The 15,163-nt window shown below is 29.9% G+C and overlaps 5 non-coding genes across 5 annotated transcripts; all 5 read left to right on the top strand.

Annotated features, from left to right (window-relative positions):
- The first annotated feature begins 502 nt into the window (after positions 1-502).
- TRNAT-CGU (transfer RNA threonine (anticodon CGU)) lies at positions 503-575 on the top strand. The gene has a single exon. It is a non-coding gene; the product is annotated as a tRNA-Thr (tRNA).
- Positions 576-2,537: 1,962 nt separating this feature from the next.
- On the top strand, positions 2,538-2,610 carry TRNAT-CGU (transfer RNA threonine (anticodon CGU)). The gene has a single exon. It is a non-coding gene; the product is annotated as a tRNA-Thr (tRNA).
- A 948-nt stretch (positions 2,611-3,558) lies between these two features.
- On the top strand, positions 3,559-3,631 carry TRNAT-CGU (transfer RNA threonine (anticodon CGU)). Its single transcript has one exon. It is a non-coding gene; the product is annotated as a tRNA-Thr (tRNA).
- A 2,985-nt stretch (positions 3,632-6,616) lies between these two features.
- Positions 6,617-6,689, top strand: TRNAM-CAU (transfer RNA methionine (anticodon CAU)). The gene has a single exon. It is a non-coding gene; the product is annotated as a tRNA-Met (tRNA).
- Positions 6,690-14,761: 8,072 nt separating this feature from the next.
- Positions 14,762-14,834, top strand: TRNAT-CGU (transfer RNA threonine (anticodon CGU)). The gene has a single exon. It is a non-coding gene; the product is annotated as a tRNA-Thr (tRNA).
- The last annotated feature ends 329 nt before the right edge of the window (positions 14,835-15,163 follow it).

Genomic DNA, 15,163 nt, shown 5'->3' with positions numbered 1-15,163 from the left:
GCTTAGCTCGTTAAAGCACCTGTCTAGTAAACAGGAGATCCTGAGTTCAACTCTCAGCAGTGTCTTGCTTTTCTCATTGTTATTTAACAAATCATTTTCATTTGGTCTTATTCCGATACAATTAAAATATAAAAGTCTGATTCATCTTACTGTTGAACAGATCATCTTAAACCTTATAAAAACCCAAGTATTTTTAAGATTATAGAATGATTACTGTTATTGCAAAATGAAAAAAATACATATCTATGAGAAAGACGTAGATGAAATTTCTACCTAGATTGGAGCAATAGTAATACCTTTATGAAAAAAAAATGTAAAGAATTCAAGAAATGAAATTGAGTTTTATAAGAGTACCTGTTTATTAAAACATATTAATCCTTGCGTAGTGATTGAGTATCTTTTCGTGTTTAAGATTACAATACATATAAAGAAGAATTTATAGCAGAAAAAACATTTTCATCATCAACAATAAATTATTGATGCATTTTTTACTATTAACGTTGGTGCTGTGGCTTAGTGGTTAAAGCGCCTGTCTCGTAAACAGGAAATCCTGAGTTCAAATCTCAGCAGCACCTAACTGTTTTCTCCATGCTTTCCGAATAATTTTCATCAAACACATGTTGAATACAATTTAAGAATAAACATCTGGTTCTATGAACTTTAGAATAAGTTATCTTAAAAATTAAATAAAATGATTGGTATTGTGAAGATTTTTGTAGGAATGCATTGACTGAAATAGAGAAAAGAAAATGACAAAGAACAAGATAGAGGTGAATGATCACTCTATTGTTGAATTCAACTAATCCATTCTTCAGCAAGGTATATTTTAAAATGATATGAATAGGGTAAACTTCAAATTAGAGAGGTGTTTTTGAATAAGTGAAGAGTCTTCATTCATCTTAAGTGTTTGAGTAGAGAAGTGTGTGAACTTAGAAAAGAATATGAAAGTGAAAAAGCAATATTCTCTTGAACACCATAAAGAATATTTTTCAAAATTAAGAATCAAGTGGGTGCTGTGGCTTAGCTCGTTAAAGCACCTGTCTAGTAAACAGGAGATCCTGAGTTCAACTCTCAGCAGTGCCTTGCTTTTCTCATTTTTATATGACAAATCATTTTCATTAGGTCTTATTCCGATACAATTAAAATATAAAAGTCTGATTCATCTTACTGTTGAACAGATCATCTTAAACCTTATAAAAAGCCAAGAATTTTCAAGATTATAGAATGAATACAGTTATTGCAAAATGAAAAAATACATATCTATGAGAAAGAAGTAGATGAAATTTCTACCTAGATTTGAGCAATATTAATACCTTCATGAAAAAAATTGTAAAGAATTCAAGAAATGAAATTGGGTTTTATAAGAGTACCTGGTTATTAAAACATATTAATCCTTGCGTAGTGATTGAGTACCTTTTCGTGTTTAAGATTACAATACATATAAAGAAGAATTTATAGCAGAAAACACATTTTCATCATCAACAATAAATTATTTATGCATTTTTTACTATTAACCTTGGTGCTGTGGCTTAGTGTTTAAAACGCCTGTCTCGTAAACAGGAAATCCTGAGTTCAAATCTCAGCAGCACCTAACTGTTTTCTCCATGCTTTCCGAATAATTTTCATCAAACACATGTTGAATACAATTTAAGAATAAACATCTGGTTCTATGAACTTTAGAATAAGTTATCTTAAAAATAAAATAAAATGATTGGTATTGTGAAGATTTTTGTAGGAATGCATTGACTGAAATAGGGAAAAGAAAATGACAAAGAACAAGATAGAGGTGAATGATCACTCTATTGTTGAATTCAACTAATCCATTCTTCAGCAAGGTATAGTTTAAAATGATAAGAATAGGGTAAACTTCAAATTAGAGAGGTGTTTTTGAATAAATGAAGAGTCTTCATTCATCTTAAGTGTTTGAGTAGAGAAGTGTGTGAACTTAGAAAAGAATATGAAAGCGAAAAAGCAATATTCTCTTGAACACCATAAAGAAAAGTGTTTCAAAGCTAAGAATCAAATGGGTGCTGTGGCTTAGCTGGTTGAAGTGCCTGCCTAGTAAACGGGAGATCCTGAGTTCAACTCTTAGCAGCGCCTTGCTTTTCTCATTGTTATATAACACATCATTTTCATTAGGTCTTATTCCGATACAATTTAAATATAAAAGTCTGATTCATCTTACTGCTAAAAAGATCATCTTAAACCTTATAAAAACCCAAGTATTTTCAAGATTATAGAATGAATACTGTTATTGCAAAATGAAAAAAGCTACATATCTATGAGAAAGACGTAGATGAAATTTCTACCTAGATTTGAGCAATATTAATACCTTCATGAATAAAATTGTAAAGAATTCAAGAAATGAAATTCGGTTTTATAAGAGTACCTGCTTATTAAAACATATTAATCCTTGCGTAGTGATTGAGTATCTTTTCGTGTTTAAGATTACAATACATATAAACAAGAATTTATAGCAGAAAACACATTTTCATCATCAACAATAAATTATTTATGCATTTTCTACTATTAACGTTGGTGCTGTGGCTTAGTGGTTAAAGCGCCTGTCTCGTAAACAGGAAATCCTGAGTTCAAATCTCAGCAGCACCTAACTGTTTTCTCCATGCTTTCCGAATAATTTTCATCAAACACATGTTGAATACAATTTAAGAATAAACATCTGGTTCTATGAACTTTAGAATAAGTTATCTTAACAATTAAATAAAATGATTGGTATTGTGAAGATTTTTGTAGGAATGCATTGACTGAAATAGGGAAAAGAAAATGACAAAGAACAAGATAGAGGAGAAGGATCACTCTATTGTTGAATTCAACTATCCCATTCTTTAGCAAGGTATATTTTAAAATGATATGAATAGGGTAAACTTCAAATTAGAGAGGTGTTTTTGAATAAGTGACGAGTCTTCATTCATCTTAAGTGTTTGAGTAGAGAAGTGTGTGCACTTAGAAAAGAATATGAAAGTGAAAAAGCAATATTCTCTTCAACACCATAAAGAAAAGTGTTTCAAATTTAAGAATCAAGTGGGTGTTGTGGCTTAGCTGGCTAAAGTGCCTGTCTAGTAAAAGGAGATCCTGAGTTCAACTCTCAGGAGTATCTTGCTTTTCTCATTGTTATTTAACAAATCATTTTCATTAGGTCTTATTCCGATACAATTAAAATATTAAAAGTCTGATTCATCTTACTGTTGAACAGATCATCTTAAACCTTATAAAAACCCAAGTATTTTCAAGATTATAGAATGAATACTGTTATTGCAAAATTAAAAAAAAATACATATCTATGAGAAAGACGTAGATGAAATTTCTACCTAGATTTGAGCAATATTAATACCTTCATGAAACAAAATTGTAAAGAATTCAAGAAATGAAATTGGGTTTTATAAGAGTACCTGTTTATTAAAACATATTAATCCTTGCGTAGTGATTGAGTATCTTTTCGTGTTTAAGATTACAATACATATAAAGAAGAATTTATGGCAGAAAACACATTTTCATCATCAACAATAAATTATTTATGCATTTTTGACTATTAACGTTGGTGCTGTGGCTTAGTGGTTAAAGCGCCTGTCTCGTAAACAGGAAATCCTGAGTTCAAATCTCAGCAGCACCTAACTGTTTTCTCCATGCTTTCTGAATAATTTTCATCAAACAAGTGTTGAATACAATTTAAGAATAAACATCTGGTTCTATACACTTTAGAATACGTTATCTTAAAAATTAAATAAAATGATTGGTATTGTGAAGATTGTTGTAGGAATGCATTGACTGAAATAGGGAAAAGAAAATGACAAAGAACAAGATAGAGGTGAATGATCACTCTATTGTTGAATTCAAGTAATCCATTCTTCAGCAAGGTATATTTTAAAATGATATGAATAGGGTAAACTTCAAATTAGAGAGGTGTTTTTGAATAAATGAAGAGTCTTCATTCATCTTAAGTGTTTGAGTAGAGAAGTGTGTGAACTTAGAAAAGAATATGAAAGTGAAAAAGCAATATTCTCTTGAACACCATGAAGAAAAGTGTTTCCAAATTTAGACTCAAGTGGGTGCTGTGGCTTAGCTGGTTAAAGCCCCTGTCTAGTTAACAGGACATCTTGAGTTCAACACTCAGCAGCGCCTTGCTTTTCTCTTTGTTATATAACAAATCATTTTCATTAGGTCTTATTCCGATACAATTAAAATATTAAAAGTCTGATTCATCTTACTGTTGAACAGATCATCTTAAACCTTATAAAAACCCAAGTATTTTCAAGATTATAGAATGAATACTGTTATTGCAAAATGAAAAAAACGACATATCTATGAGAAAGACGTAGATGAAATTTCTACCTAGATTTGAGCAATATTAATATCTTCATGAAAAAAATTGTAAAGAATTCAAGAAATGAAATTAGGTTTTATAAGAGTACCTGTTTATTAAAACATATTAATCCTTGCATAGTGATTGAGTATCTTTTCCTGTTTAAGATTACAATACATATAAAGAAGAATTTATAGCAGAAAACACATTTTCATCATCAACAATAAATTAATTATGCATTTTTTACTATTAACGTTGGTGCTGTGGCTTGGTGGTTAAAGCGACTGTCTCGTAAACAGGAAATCCTGAGTTAAAATCTCAGCAGCACCTAACTGTTTTCTCCATGCTTTATGAATAATTTTCATCAAACAAGTGTTGAATACAATTTAAGAATAAACATCTGGTTCTATGAACTTTAGAATAAGTTATCTTAAATATTAAATAAAATGCTTGGTATTGTGAAGATTTTTTTAGGAATGCATTGACTGAAATAGGGAAAAGAAAATGACAAAGAACAAGATAGAGGTGAATGATCACTCTATTGTTGAATTCAACTAATCCATTCTTCAGCAAGGTATATTTTAAAATGATATGAATAGGGTAAACTTCAAATTAGAGAGGTGTTTTTGAATAAGTGAAGAGTCTTCATTCACCTTAAGTGTTTGAGTAGAGAAGTGTGTGAACTTAGAAAAGAATATGAAAGTGAAAAAGCAATATTCTCTTGAACACCATAAAGAAAAGTGTTTCAAAACTAATAATCAAGTGGGTGCTGTGGCTTAGCTGGTTAAAGCGCCTGTCTAGTAAACAGGAGATCCTGAGGTCAACTCTCAGCAGTATCTTGCTTTTCTCATTGTTATTTAACAAATCATTTTCATTAGGTCTTATTCCGATACAATTAAAATATTAAAAGTCTGATTCATCTTACCGTTGAACAGATCATCTTAAACCTTATAAAAACCCAAGTATTTTCAAGATTATAGAATGAATACTGTTATTGCAAAATGAAAAAAACGACATATCTATGAGAAAGACGTAGATGAAATTTCTACCTAGATTTGAGCAATATTAATACCTTCATGAAAAAAAGTTGTAAAGAATTCAGGAAATGAAATTAGGTTTTATAAGAGTACCTGTTTATTAAAACATATTAATCCTTGCGTAGTGGTTGAGTATCTTTTCCTGTTTAAGATTACAATACATATAAAGAAGAATTTATAGCAGAAAACACATTTTCATCATCAACAATAAATTAATTATGCATTTTTTACTATTAACGTTGGTGCTGTGGCTTGTTGGTTAAAGCGACTGTCTCGTAAACAGGAAATCCTGAGTTAAAATCTCAGCAGCACCTAACTGTTTTCTCCATGCTTTCCGAATAATTTTTATCAAACAAGTGTTGAATACAATTTAAGAATAAACATCTGGTTCTATGAACTTTAGAATAAGTTATCTTAAAAATTAAATAAAATGCTTGGTATTGTGAAGATTTTTGTAGGAATGCATTGACTGAAATAGGGAAAAGAAAATGACAAAGAACAAGATAGAGGTGAATGATCACTCTATTGTTGAATTCAACTAATCCATTCTTTAGCAAGGTATATTTTAAAATGATATGAATAGGGTAAACTTCAAATTAGAGAGGTGTTTTTGAATAAGTGAAGAGTCTTCATTCATCTTGTGTTTGAGTAGAGAAGTGTGTGAACTTAGAAAAGAATATGAAACTGAAAAAGCAATATTCTCTTGAACACCATAAAGAAAATTTTTCAAAATTAAGAATCAAGTTGGTCCTGTGGCTTAGCTCGTTAAAGCACCTGTCTAGTAAACAGGAGATCCTGAGTTCAACTCTCAGCAGTGTCTTGCTTTTCTCATTGTTATTTAACAAATCATTTTCATTTGGTCTTATTCCGATACAATTAAAATATAAAAGTATGATTCATCTTACTGTTGAACAGATCATCTTAAACCTTATAAAAACCCAAGTATTTTCAAGATTATAGAATGATTACTGTTATTGTAAAATGAAAAAAATACATATCTATGAGAAAGACGTAGATGAAATTTCTACCTAGATTGGAGCAATAGTAATACCTTTATGAAAAAAAAATTGTAAAGAATTCAAGAAATGAAATTGAGTTTTATAAGAGTACCTGTTTATTAAAACATATTAATCCTTGCGTAGTGATTGTGTATCTTTTCATGTTTAAGATTACAATACATATAAAGAAGAATTTATAGCAGGAAACACATTTTCATCATCAACAATAAATTATTCATGCATTTTTAACTATTAACGTTGGTGCTGTGGCTTAGTGGTTAAAGCGCCTGTCTCATAAACAGGAAATCCTTAGTTCAAATCTCAGCAGCACCTAACTGTTTTCTCCATGCTTTCCGAATAATTTTCATCAAACAAGTGTTGAATACAATTTAAGAATAAACATCTGGTTCTATGAACTTTAAAATAAGTTATCTTAAAAATTAAATAAAATGCTTGGTATTGTGAAGATTTTTGTAGGAATGCATTGACTGAAATAGGGAAAAGAAAATGACAAAGAACAAGATAGAGGTGAATGATCACTCTATTGTTGAATTCAACTAATCCATTCTTCAGCAAGGTATATTTTAAAATGATATGAATAGGGTAAACTTCAAATTAGAGAGGTGTTTTTTGAATAAGTGAAGAGTCTTCATTCATCTTAAGTGTTTGAGTAGAGAAGTGTGTGAACTTAGAAAAGAATATGAAAGTGAAAAAGCAATATTCTTTTGAACACCATAAAGAAAATTTTTCAAAATTAAGAATCAAGTGGGTGCTGTGGCTTAGCTCGTTAAAGCACCTGTCTAGTAAACAGGAGATCCTGAGTTCAACTCTCAGCAGTGTCTTGCTTTTCTCATTGTTATTTAACAAATCATTTTCATTTGGTCTTATTCCGATACAATTAAAATATAAAAGTCTGATTCATCTTACTGTTGAACAGATCATCTTAAACCTTATAAAAACCCAAGTATTTTAAAGATTATAGAATGATTACTGTTATTGCAAAATGAAAAAATACATATCTATGAGAAAGATGTAGATGAAATTTCTACCTAGATTGGAGCAATAGTAAGACCTTTATGAAAAAAAATTGTAAAGAATTCAAGAAATGAAATTGAGTTTTATAAGAGTACCTGTTTATTAAAACATATTAATCCTTGCATAGTGATTGAGTATCTTTTCGTGTTTAAGATTACAATACATATAAAGAAGAATTTATAGCAGAAAACACATTTTCATCATCAACAATAAATGATTTATGCATTTTTTACTATTAACGTTGGTGCTGTGGCTTAGTGGTTAAAGCACCTGTCTCGTAACCAGGAAATCCTGAGTTCAATTCTCAGCAGCACCTAACTGTTTTCTCCATGCTTTCCGAATAATTTTCATCAAACAAGTGTTGAATACAATTTAAGAATAAACATCTGGTTCTATGAACTTTAGAATAAGTTATCTTAAAAATTAAATAAAATGCTTGGTATTGTGAAGATTTTTGTAGGAATGCATTGACTGAAATAGGGAAAAGAAAATGACAAAGAACAAGATAGAGGTGAATGCTCACTCTATCGTTGAATTCAACTAATCCATTCTTTAGCAAGGTATATTTTAAATTGATATGAATAGGGTAAACTTCAAATTAGAGAGGTGTTTTTGAATAAGTGAAGAGTCTTCATTCATCTTAAGTGTTTGAGTAGAGAAGTGTGTGAACTTAGAAAAGAATATGAAAGTGAAAAAGCAATATTCCCTTGAACACCATAAAGAAAAGTGTTTCAAAATTAAGAATCAAGTGGGTGCTGTGGCTTAGCTTGTTGAAGCGCCTGCCTAGTAAACAGGAGATCCTGAGTTCAACTCTCTGCAGTGCCTTGCTTTTCTCATTTTTATATAACAAATCATTTTCATTAGGTCTTATTCCGATACAATTAAAATATAAAAGTCTGATTCATCTTACTGTTGAACAGATCATCTTAAACCTTATAAAAAGCCAAGAATTTTCAAGATTATAGAATGAATACAGTTATTGCAAAATGAAAAAAACTACATATCTATGAGAAAGACGTAGATGAAATTTCTACCTAGATTTGAGCAATATTAATACCTTCATGAATAAAATTGTAAAGAATTCAAGAAATGAAATTGGGTTTTATAAGAGTACCTGTTTATTAAAACATATTAATCCTTGCGTAGTGATTGAGTATCTTTTCGTGTTTAAGATTACAATACATATAAACAAGAATTTATAGCAGAAAACACATTTTCATCATCAACAATAAATTATTTATGCATTTTTTACTATTAACGTTGGTGCTGTGGCGTAGTGGTTAAAGCGCCTGTCTCGTAAACAGGAAATCCTGAGTTCAATTCTCAGCAGCACCTAACTGTTTTCTCCATGCTTTCCGAATAATTTTCATCAAACACATGTTGAATACAATTTAAGAATAAACATCTGGTTCTATGAACTTTAGAATAAGTTATCTTAACAATTAAATAAAATGATTGGTATTGTGAAGATTTTTGTAGGAATGCATTGACTGAAATAGGGAAATGAAAATGACAAAGAACAAGATAGAGGTGAATGATCACTCTATTGTTGAATTCAACTAATCCATTCTTCAGCAAGGTATAGGTTAAAATGATATGAATAGGGTAAACTTCAAATTAGAGAGGTGTTTTTGAATAAATGAAGAGTCTTCATTCATCTTAAGTGTTTGAGTAGAGAAGTGTGTGAACTTAGAAAAGAATATGAAAGTGAAAAAGCAATATTCCCTTGAACACCATAAAGAAAAGTGTTTCAAAATTAAGAATCAAGTGGGTGCTGTGGCTTAGCTTGTTGAAGCGCCTGCCTAGTAAACAGGAGATCCTGAGTTCAACTCTCAGCAGTGCCTTGCTTTTCTCATTTTTATATAACAAATCATTTTCATTAGGTCTTATTCCGATACAATTAAAATATAAAAGTCTGATTCATCTTACTGTTGAACAGATCATCTTAAACCTTATAAAAAGCCAAGAATTTTCAAGATTATAGAATGAATACAGTTATTGCAAAATGAAAAAAACTACATATCTATGAGAAAGACGTAGATGAAATTTCTACCTAGATTTGAGCAATATTAATACCTTCATGAATAAAATTGTAAAGAATTCAAGAAATGAAATTGGGTTTTATAAGAGTACCTGTTTATTAAAACATATTAATCCTTGCGTAGTGATTGAGTATCTTTTCGTGTTTAAGATTACAATACATATAAACAAGAATTTATAGCAGAAAACACATTTTCATCATCAACAATAAATTATTTATGCATTTTTTACTATTAACGTTGGTGCTGTGGCGTAGTGGTTAAAGCGCCTGTCTCGTAAACAGGAAATCCTGAGTTCAATTCTCAGCAGCACCTAACTGTTTTCTCCATGCTTTCCGAATAATTTTCATCAAACACATGTTGAATACAATTTAAGAATAAACATCTGGTTCTATGAACTTTAGAATAAGTTATCTTAACAATTAAATAAAATGATTGGTATTGTGAAGATTTTTGTAGGAATGCATTGACTGAAATAGGGAAATGAAAATGACAAAGAACAAGATAGAGGTGAATGATCACTCTATTGTTGAATTCAACTAATCCATTCTTCAGCAAGGTATAGGTTAAAATGATATGAATAGGGTAAACTTCAAATTAGAGAGGTGTTTTTGAATAAATGAAGAGTCTTCATTCATCTTAAGTGTTTGAGTAGAGACGTGTGTGAAATTAGAAAAGAATATGAAAGTGAAAAAGCAATATTCTCTTGAACACCATAAAGAAAAGTGTTTCAAATTTAAGAATCAAGTGGGTGCTGTGGCTTAGCTGGTTAAAGCGCCTGTCTAGTAAACAGGACATCCTGAGTTCAACTCAGCAGCGCCTTGCTTTTCTCATTGTTATATAACAAATCATTTTCATTAGGTCTTATTCCGATACAATTAAAATATAAAAGTCTGATTCATCTTACTGTTGAAAAGATCATCTTAAACCTTATAAAAACCCAAGTATTTTCAAGATTATAGAATTAATACTGTTATTGCAAAATGAAAAAAACTACATATCTATGAGAAAGACGTAGATGAAATTTCTACCTAGATTTGAGCAATATTAATACCTTCATGAATAAAATTGTAAAGAATTCAAGAAATGAAATTGGGTTTTATAAGAGTACCTGTTTATTAAAACATATTAATCCTTGCGTAGTGATTGAGTATCTTTTCGTGTTTAAGATTACAATACATATAAAGAAGAATTTATAGCAGAAAACACATTTTCATCATCAACAATAAATTGTTTATGCATTTTTTACTATTAATGTTGGTGCTGTGGCTTAGTGGTTAAAGCGCCTGTCTCGGAAACAGGAAATCCTGAGTTTAGTTCTCAGTAGCACCCAACTGTTTTCTCCATGCTTTCCAAATAATTTTCATCAAACAAGTGTTGAATACAATTTAAGAATAAACATCTGGTTCTATGAACTTTAGAATAAGTTATCTTAAAAATTAAATAAAATGCTTGGTATTGTGAAGATTTTTGTAGGAATGCATTGACTGAAATAGGGAAAAGAAAATGACAAAGAACAAGATAGAGGTGAATGATCACTCTATTGTTGAATTCAACTAATCCATTCTTTAGCAAGGTATATTTTAAATTGATATGAATAGGGTAAACTTCAAATTAGAGAGGTGTTTTTGAATAAGTGAAGAGTCTTCATTCATCTTAAGTGTTTGAGTAGAGAAGTGTGTGAACTTAGAAAAGAATATGAAAGTGAAAAAGCAATATTCCCTTGAACACCATAAAGAAAATTGTTTCAAAATTTAGAATCAAGTGGGTGCTGTGGCTTAGCTCGTTAAAGCACCTTTCTAGTAAACAGGAGATCCTGAGTTCAACTCTCAGCAGTGTCTTGCTTTTCTCATTGTTATTTAACAAATCATTTTCATTTGGTCTTATTCCGATACAATTAAAATATAAAAGTCTGATTCATCTTACTGTTGAACAGATCATCTTAAACCTTATAAAAACCCAAGTATTTTCAAGATTATAGAATGATTACTGTTATTGCAAAATGAAAAAAATACATATCTATGAGAAAGACGTAGATGAAATTTCTACCTAGATTGGAGCAATAGTAATACCTTTATGAAAAAAAATTGTAAAGAATTCAAGAAATGAAATTGAGTTTTATAAGAGTATCTGTTTATTAAAACATATTAATCCTTGCGTAGTGATTGACTATCTTTTCGTGTTTAAGATTACAATACATATAAAGAAGAATTTATAGCAGAAAACACATTTTCATCATCAACAATAAATCATTTATGCATTTTTTACTATTAACGTTGGTGCTGTGGCTTAGTGGCTAAAACGCCTGTCTCGTAAACAGGAAATCCTGAGTTCAAATCTCAGCAGCACCTAACTGTTTTCTCCATGCTTTCCGAATAATTTTCATCAAACACATGTTGAATACAATTTAAGAATAAACATCTGGTTCTATGAACTTTAGAATAAGTTATCTTAAAAATTAAATAAAATGATTGGTATTGTGAAGATTTTTGTAGGAATGCATTGACTGAAATAGAGAAAAGAAAATGACAAAGAACAAGATAGAGGTGAATGATCACTCTATTGTTGAATTCAACTAATCCATTCTTCAGCAAGGTATATTTTAAAATGATATGAATAGGGTAAACTTCAAATTAGAGAGGTGTTTTTGAATAAGTGAAGAGTCTTCATTCAACTTAAGTGTTTGAGTAGAGAAGTGTGTGAACTTAGAAAAGAATATGAAAGTGAAAAAGCAATATTCTCTTGAACACCATAAAGAACATTTTTCAAAATTAAGAATCAAGTGGGTGCTGTGGCTTAGCTCGTTAAAGCACCTGTCTAGTAAACAGGAGATCCTGAGTTCAACTCTCAGCAGTGTCTTGCTTTTCTCATTGTTATTTAACAAATCATTTTCATTTGGTCTTATTCCGATACAATTAAAATATAAAAGTCTGATTCATCTTACTGTTGAACAGATCATCTTAAACCTTATAAAAACCCAAGTATTTTTAAGATTATAGAATGATTACTGTTATTGCAAAATGAAAAAAATACATATCTATGAGAAAGACGTAGATGAAATTTCTACCTAGATTGGAGCAATAGTAATACCTTTATGAAAAAAAAATGTAAAGAATTCAAGAAATGAAATTGAGTTTTATAAGAGTACCTGTTTATTAAAACATATTAATCCTTGCGTAGTGATTGAGTATCTTTTCGTGTTTAAGATTACAATACATATAAAGAAGAATTTATAGCAGAAAAAACATTTTCATCATCAACAATAAATTATTGATGCATTTTTTACTATTAACGTTGGTGCTGTGGCTTAGTGGTTAAAACGCTTGTCTCGTAAACAGGAAATCCTGAGTTCAAATCTCAGCAGCACCTAACTGTTTTCTCCATGCTTTCCGAATAATTTTCATCAAACACATGTTGAATACAATTTAAGAATAAACATCTGGTTCTATGAACTTTAGAATAAGTTATCTTAAAAATTAAATAAAATGATTGGTATTGTGAAGATTTTTGTAGGAATGCATTGACTGAAATAGAGAAAAGAAAATGACAAAGAACAAGATAGAGGTGAATGATCACTCTATTGTTGAATTCATCTAATCCATTCTTCAGCAAGGTATATTTTAAAATGATATGAATAGGGTAAACTTCAAATTAGAGAGGTGTTTTTGAATAAGTGAAGAGTCTTCATTCATCTTAAGTGTTTGAGTAGAGAAGTGTGTGAACTTAGAAAAGAATATGAAAGTGAAAAAGCAATATTCTCTTGAACACCATAAAGAATATTTTTCAAAATTAAGAATCAAGTGGGTGCTGTGGCTTAGCTCGTTAAAGCACCTGTCTAGTAAACAGGAGATCCTGAGTTCAACTCTCAGCAGTGCCTTGCTTTTCTCATTTTTATATGACAAATCATTTTCATTAGGTCTTATTCCGATACAATTAAAATATAAAAGTCTGATTCATCTTACTGTTGAACAGATCATCTTAAACCTTATAAAAAGCCAAGAATTTTCAAGATTATAGAATGAATATAGTTATTGCAAAATGAAAAAATACATATCTATGAGAAAGAAGTAGATGACATTTCTACCTAGATTTGAGCAATATTAATACCTTCATGAAAAAAATTGTAAAGAATTCAAGAAATGAAATTGGGTTTTATAAGAGTACCTGGTTATTAAAACATATTAATCCTTGCGTAGTGATTGAGTACCTTTTCGTGTTTAAGATTACAATACATATAAAGAAGAATTTATAGCAGAAAACACATTTTCATCATCAACAATAAATTATTTATGCATTTTTTACTATTAACGTTGGTGCTGTGGCTTAGTGTTTAAAACGCCTGTCTCGTAAACAGGAAATCCTGAGTTCAAATCTCAGCAGCACCTAACTGTTTTCTCCATGCTTTCCGAATAATTTTCATCAAACACATGTTGAATACAATTTAAGAATAAACATCTGGTTCTATGAACTTTAGAATAAGTTATCTTAAAAATAAAATAAAATGATTGGTATTGTGAAGATTTTTGTAGGAATGCATTGACTGAAATAGGGAAAAGAAAATGACAAAGAACAAGATAGAGGTGAATGATCACTCTATTCTTGAATTCAACTAATCCATTCTTCAGCAAGGTATATTTTAAAATGATATGAATAGGGTAAACTTCAAATTAGAGAGGTGTTTTTGAATAAGTGAAGAGTCTTCATTCAACTTAAGTGTTTGAGTAGAGAAGTGTGTGAACTTAGAAAAGAATATGAAAGTGAAAAATCAATATTCTCTTGAACACCATAAAGAACATTTTTCAAAATTAAGAATCAAGTGGGTGCTGTGGCTTAGCTCGTTAAAGCACCTGTCTAGTAAACAGGAGATCCTGAGTTCAACTCTCAGCAGTGTCTTGGTTTTCTCATTGTTATTTAACAAATCATTTTCATTTGGTCTTATTCCGATACAATTAAAATATAAAAGTCTGATTCATCTTACTGTTGAACAGATCATCTTAAACCTTATAAAAACCCAAGTATTTTCAAGATTATAGAATGATTACTGTTATTGCAAAATGAAAAAAATACATATCTATGAGAAAGACGTAGATGAAATTTCTACCTAGATTGGAGCAATAGTAATACCTTTATGAAAAAAAATTGTAAAGAATTCAAGAAATGAAATTGAGTTTTATAAGAGTACCTGTTTATTAAAACATATTAATCCTTGCGTAGTGATTGAGTATCTTTTCGTGTTTAAGATTACAATACATATAAAGAAGAATTTATAGCAGAAAACACATTTTCATCTTCAACAATAAATGATTTATGCATTTTTTCACTATTACCGTTGGTGCTGTGGCTTAGTGGTTAAAGCTCCTGTCTCGTAAACATGAAATCCTGAGTTCAAATCTCAGCAGCACCTAATTGTTTTCTCCATGCTTTCCAAATAATTTTCATCAAACAAGTGTTGAATACAATTTAAGAATAAACATCTGGTTCTATGAACTTTAGAATAAGTTATCTTAAAAATTAAATAAAATGCTTAGTATTGTGAAGATTTTTGTAGGAATGCATTGACTGAAATAGGGAAAAGAAAATGACAAAGAACAAGATAGAGGTGAATGATCACTCTATTGCTGAATTCAACTAATCCATTCTTCAGCAAGGTATATTTTAAAATGATATGAATAGGGTAAACTTCAAATTAGAGAGGTGTTTTTGAATAAGTGAAGAGTCTTCATTCATCTTAAG

This window comes from Lissotriton vulgaris, chromosome 12, assembly GCF_964263255.1.
Source record: "Lissotriton vulgaris chromosome 12, aLisVul1.2, whole genome shotgun sequence".
Lineage (NCBI taxonomy): Eukaryota > Metazoa > Chordata > Amphibia > Caudata > Salamandridae > Lissotriton > Lissotriton vulgaris.
The sequence above is the reverse complement of the archived record's forward strand: the minus strand, read 5'-3'. Positions and strand labels throughout refer to the sequence as shown.